This window comes from Lolium perenne, chromosome 3, assembly GCF_019359855.2.
Source record: "Lolium perenne isolate Kyuss_39 chromosome 3, Kyuss_2.0, whole genome shotgun sequence".
Taxonomy (NCBI): domain Eukaryota; kingdom Viridiplantae; phylum Streptophyta; class Magnoliopsida; order Poales; family Poaceae; genus Lolium; species Lolium perenne.
Genome location: NC_067246.2, coordinates 333057936 through 333064175, shown reverse-complemented (window position 1 = coordinate 333064175; position 6240 = coordinate 333057936). Strand labels below are relative to the sequence as shown.

The following is a 6240-nucleotide window of genomic DNA, read 5'->3' as shown; positions in this document are numbered from 1 at the left end:
TTTTCTGCTGTTTTTGGTTTCAGAAATCCTAGTAACAAAATATTCTCAGAATCGGACGAAATCAACGCCCATGTTCCTATTTTGCCCGGAAGCATCCAGAACACCCGAGAGCCGCCAGAGAGGGGGCACTGGGCCCCCAGACCATAGGCCGGCGCGGCCAGGGGTGGCCCGCGCCACCCTATGGTGTGGGCACCCCTTCGACCCTCCTGCGCCGCCTCTTCGCCTATTTAAAGCCTCCGTCGCGAAAACCCTGATGCGTTCGACGAAACCCACAGAAACCTTCCAGAGCCGCCGCCATCGCGAAGCCAAGATCTGGGGGACAAGAGTCTCTGTTCCGGCACGCTGCCGGAACGGGGAAGTGCCCCCGGAAGGCTTCTCCATCGACACCGCTGCCATCTCCACCGCCATCTTCATCACCGCTGCTGCTCCCATGAGGAGGGAGTAGTTCTCCATCGAGGCTCGGGGCTGTACCGGTAGCTATGTGGTTCATCTCTCTCATATGTGCTTCAATACAATAATCTCATGAGCTGCATTACATGATTGAGATTCATATGATGATGCTTGTAATCTAGATGTCGTTATGCTAGTCAAGTGAATTTTACTCATGTGATCTCCGGAGACTCCTTGTCCCACGTGTGTAAAGGTGACAGTGTGTGCACCGTGTGGGTCTCTTAGGCTATATTTCACAGAATACTTATTCACTGTTATGAAGAGCATAGTGAAGTGCTTATTTATATCTCTTTGTGATTGCAATGTGTTTTGTATCACAATTTATCTATGTGCTACTCTAGCAATGTTATTAAAGTAGTTTTATTCCTCCTACACGGTGTAATGGTGACAGTGTGTGCATCCGTGTTAGTACTTGGTTTATGCTATGATCATGATCTCTTGTAGATTGCGAAGTTAACTATTGCTATGACAGTATTGATGTGATCTATTCCTCCTACATATGCATGAAGGTGACAGTGTGCATGCTATGTTAGTACTTGGTTTAGTCGAATTGATCTTTCATGCACTCTAAGGTTACTTAAATATGAACATTGAATTGTGGAGCTTGTTAACTCCGGCATTGAGGGTTCGTGTAATCCTACGCAATGTGTTCATCATCCAACAAGAGTGTAGAGTATGCATTTATCTATTCTGTTATGTGATCAATGTTGAGAGTGTCCACTAGTGAAAGTCTAATCCCTAGGCCTTGTTCCTAAATACTGCTGCGTTACTACTGCTTGTTTACTGTTTCACTGTGTTACTACTGCTGCAATACTACCACCATCAACTACACGCCAAACAAGCTATTTTTACGGCACCGTTGCTACTGCTCATATATATTCATACCACCTGTATTTCACTATCTCTTCGCCGAACTAGTACACCTATTAGGTGTGTTGGGGACACAAGAGACTTCTTGCTTTGTGGTTGCAGGGTTGCATGAGAGGGATATCTTTGACCTCTTCCTCCCTGAGTTCGATAAACCTTGGGTGATCCACTTAAGGGAAAACTTGCTGCTGTTCTACAAACCTCTGCTCTTGGAGGCCCAACACTGTCTACAGGAAAAGGAGGGGGAAGTAGACATCAATAATATGTCTGTTATTCTTGGGAGACCTTTTCTTAACACCGCAGGGGCTGTTATTGATTGCAATAAAGGAAAAGTTACTTTCAATGTTGATGACAAGGAGCATACCGTTTATTTTCCCAAGAGGATTGAGAAAGCATGTGGAGTTAATACAATTTCTAATGTGAGAACTATCAAACTGGGAACTATTGATTGTCCTATATATGAGCCTAAAGAAGAATATCAAACTCTTGTGATTGGATCCATATCAATACAATTCAAGGTAACATGATTGATTTGAGGTTTATTTCTTCTTATGCTATGTAAAATTTATTTGGTGGCAAGACTTGATCAACCTTGTTAACAAATTCATTTTATATGCATAAAGGAACTAAACAACATCTCTTTCTTCCTCCACTTGATCTACTTGCTGTAGCACTTTTGTTTTGCAAAGTTCTTTAGTTAATTAGAGATTTCAAAATCTTTTTCTGCCCAGTAATAATAAATTTGACACCCAGAAATGTGCATTTTTCAAAGTTTTCAAAAATTCACAAAAATTATACCATTGGTCCTATTTTTCGACGAGGCACCTGGGAACACCTGGGGATGACCAGTGGGGCACCCTAGGGTGGCACCCCACAGGCCGGCGCAGCCAGCAAGGGGGGCGCGCCACCCTGGCGTGTGGGTCCCTCCTTGCCCCACCACTTCATCTCTTCCTCCCACTCTCTTCTCCCTCCCGAAAAAACAAGTACCAGATTTCTCTCACTCGCGTTTCGGCTCAAGAGCTCCAGATTTCTCGATCTCTTTGCTCAGCCCAGATTTCTGTCTGACATTTGGGACATTTGCTCTCCGGTATGTGACTCCTCCGATTATCCAAGTAGAATTTTGTTTGGTTGAGTATATCTTGAATATTTTGCTGCTGTAGGTAACATGTTTAGTGAGCTTGCATGCTTGTTCTAAGTGGTAAAAACTAGTTTTGATGCATGATTAGTACTCTAGCAAGTTCCTATGGTAGTTTCCCTCAATTATATGTCACCAAATCAAATTTTATAATGATTGTTGAAAAATTTCAGAAAATGGAACGGAGTAGGCACCAACTCAACCAACAAGAATTGGAGGTGCAATGATACGTCCCCGACGTATCCATAATTTCTGTCGTTCCATGCTTGTTTTATGACAATACTTACATGTTTTGCTTGCACTTTATGATGATTTCATGCATTTTCCGGAACTAACCTATTAACGAGATGCCACAGCGCCAGTTCCTGTTTTCTGCTGTTTTTGGTTCCAGAAAGGCTGTTCGGGCAATATTCTCGGAATTGGACGAAATCAACGCCAAACCTCCTATTTTTCCCGGAAGGCTCCAGAACACCGAAGAAGAGTCGGAGAGGGGCCAGGGGGCCACCACACCACATGGCGGCGCGGGCCAGACCCTGGCCGCGCCGGCCTAGGGTGTGGCGCCCCCAGGTGCCCCCCTGCGCCGCCTCTTCGCCTATAAAATCCCTTTCGACCTAAAAACGCAGCACCAATTGACGAAACTCCAGAAAAGTTACTGTGGCGCCGCCGCCATCGCGAAACTCCAATTCGGGGGACAGAAGTCTCTATCCCGGCACCCTGCCGGGACGGGGAAGTGCCCCCGGAAGCCATCTCCATCAACGCCATCGCCTCCATCATGCTCCGTGAGTAGTTCCCGCATGGACTACGGGTTCTAGCTGTAGCTAGTTGGTATTCTCTCCCCCATGTACTTCAATACAATGATCTCATGAGCTGCCTTACATGATTGAGATTCATCTGATGTAATCGGTGTTGTGTTTGTTGGGATCCGATGGATGATACATTATGATTAGTCTATCTATAAAGTTTGTGAAGTTATTGTTGCTGCAATCTTGTTATGCTTAATGCTTGTCACTAGGGCCCGAGTGGCATGATCTTAGATTTAAGCTCTATAATTATTGCTTAGATTGTATCTACAAGTTGTATGCACATGTCACTGTCCGGAACCAAAGGCCCCGAAGTGACAAGAATCGGGACAACCGGAGGGGATGGCGGTGATGTGAGGATCACATGTTTTCACGGTGTGTTAATGCTTTGCTCCGGTACTCTATTAAAAGGAGTACCTTAATATCCAGTAGTTTCCCTTGAGGCCCGGCTGCCACCGGCTGGTAGGACAAAAGATGTTGTGCAAGTTTCTCATTGCGAGCACGTACGACTATATACGGAAAACATGCCTACATAATTAATAAGCCTGATGTTCTTTCTTAATGCTTTGATTCCTATCAATTGCCCAACTGTAATTTGTTCACCCAATACTTGTCACTTATTGGAGAGTTACCACTAGTGTAGATCGCTGGGAACCCCGGTCCATCTCTCATCATAATATACTTGTTCTACATGTCATTGGAAGTAGTATCAACTATTTTCCGGTGCCATTGCTCTCATATTGCTATTACTGCTGCTGTGTTACTGTTACTATTGCTCTCATATTACTGCTACTTTCACATCACCCCTGTTGCTAGTGCTTTTCCAGGTGCAGCAGAATTGACAACTCAGTTGTTAAGGCTTATAAGTATTCTTTACCTCCCCTTGTGTCGAATCAATAAATTTGGGTTTTACTTCCCTCGAAGACTGTTGCGATCCCCTATACTTGTGGGTCATCAAGACTATTTTCTGGCGCCGTTGCCGGGGAGGCATAGCTCTACTCATAAGTTCACCTGGGGAGTACACTCTACCTCTCTCTCTGCTTTTATTTTGTTTTATTTTGTTTTGCTTAGTTTACTTTTGTCTAGTTTCTTTTTGTCTTGTTTTATTTGTCTCATATACCCAAAAATCCATAAAAATTTGAAAAACCGAAAAATTAAAAACTGCTGTTATGGGAGAACCAACAACCTACTTGGAGCTTATAGAATGCTATAATAATTATAGAGAATCAAGAACTGGTAAAATAATGAGTGCTATGATAGAAAAATTGAATACAATGGCTAGAATCTTGCTTAGACGCCATGATATAAACTGTTGCTCTCAACAGGATAAGCATTTTAAATTTCAATGTGGCTCTAGTGAGGAATTTTTAATTAAGAGCTATAATCGGAATTGCTATATTCATTATGGGTTCGAAGAGGTATAACAATTTGTCTTATTTATGGGAGCGGATGAAGCCTGGTGATCACATGTGTAGGTGAGCATGCAGTTTCTACCCGACACGTGTGTAACACCGTGTGTGCTGCCGTTTGTGTGATGAGAACGAGTGTGTGGTCATAAATAAAGCGGATTACTTCTCACCCCTTTTTCTCATCCACCAAGACGCAGTAGAAGTCCAGTGCCAGAGCCGGCCACGGCCGCCGCCCACCCAACCATCCATGCCGCCGCTGCCCAGCATGTCCGCATTGGCCTCCGTGAGTGGCTGCTTCCACCACGCCGACCACCTACTCCACTCGACGCCAAGTCGCTCTGCCTGACGCCGAGTCGCTCCGCCCGACGCGGAGTCGCCGACCAGCTCCTCCGCCCGACACCGACCAGGTCCCCTCCCCTGCCATGCTCCGACCACCTCCTCCACTCGACGCCGAGTCGCTCCGCCCGACGCCGAGTCACCGGCCAGCTCCTCCGCCCGACACCGACCAGGTCCCCTCCCCTGCCATGCTCCGACCACCTTCTACGCCCCGCTGTGATGGCATCATCCGTCCAGCCCTGAGACCACTTGTACAGGTAGCCGGGTTGCAATTTTGCTGATTACCTGAGTTGTTCATGTTGTATACTGTATTGATTGGATTTATCCATTTGCAGCGCAATTAGTTTAGGACAAATCTTGCTGTTGTAAATTTCCGCAGTGAACAATTTCAGTGCTAAGTGACTCCAAATTACAGCTTTTGCTAGTACAATTTGTTGACTGAAATTGTTGTTCTGCTGTTTCTCTGAGATGTGAAGAAACAAAGGAGGCTTCTGTCTCGGTCTGATGATGCGTGCAGAGGAGGCCATTGGAGGTGGGCTTCGGAGGGCTTCGTTGGAGGGGGCCGTCAAAGCATGCAGGGGAGGGCGTCTTATGGGACAGAGAGAGCCACAGGAGCGGAGCAGAGACGCCCGTCACGGCCGCGTGGAGTAGACAGTCCGAGTGGCGGCGGAGGCTACGGGCGTTGTCCCAGCGGAGCTCCTTCGGGAGGACGCAGTGGTGGAGTCTGCGGTGGTCGGGGGCGTGGCGGCTGTCGGCGCCGGGATGGGCCCCGATCTGGGCCTATCGGGGCCATGGCCGCTGTTGGCGTTGGCCGGCATCTCCGTCGTGGCGATGAACGATGTACATTGCGCAAAATATAACTAGAATCCACAGTACACGCGTGAACGATGTACACTGTTGAAGGTGCTATTATGGCCTGCTTCTTTCTACCTACGGATCCCACCTAGACTGTCAGAAGGTAGATCCGAATTGAATAAGAAAATTTCACGCCGTTTCATTGCCGTTTGTGATATCACAATCCTGAAGCAAATCTAACGGTAGAGAGAGGGTGCGCACCTACCCATGTGATCACCAAATTCACTCTCTTTATGGGAGCCTCCGAGATAGAATCCTTCATGGTTGAGAATTATAAAACTTGTGCTATTTGTAAGGACCTTAAAGATTATGTCTCTACTATCCTTAATTCTTGCATAGAATGCTACAGTAGGAATCCTTATATCCTTGATTATAAAGAGAGACACAT

General features: G+C 46.2%; 1 long non-coding RNA gene across 1 annotated transcript; it reads left to right on the top strand.

Annotated features, from left to right (window-relative positions):
- The first annotated feature begins 5096 nt into the window (after positions 1-5096).
- Positions 5097-5994, top strand: LOC127345852 (uncharacterized). The gene is made up of 2 exons (XR_007879045.1): positions 5097-5254; positions 5474-5994. It is a non-coding gene; the product is annotated as an uncharacterized lncRNA (long non-coding RNA).
- Positions 5995-6240: the final 246 nt, after the last annotated feature.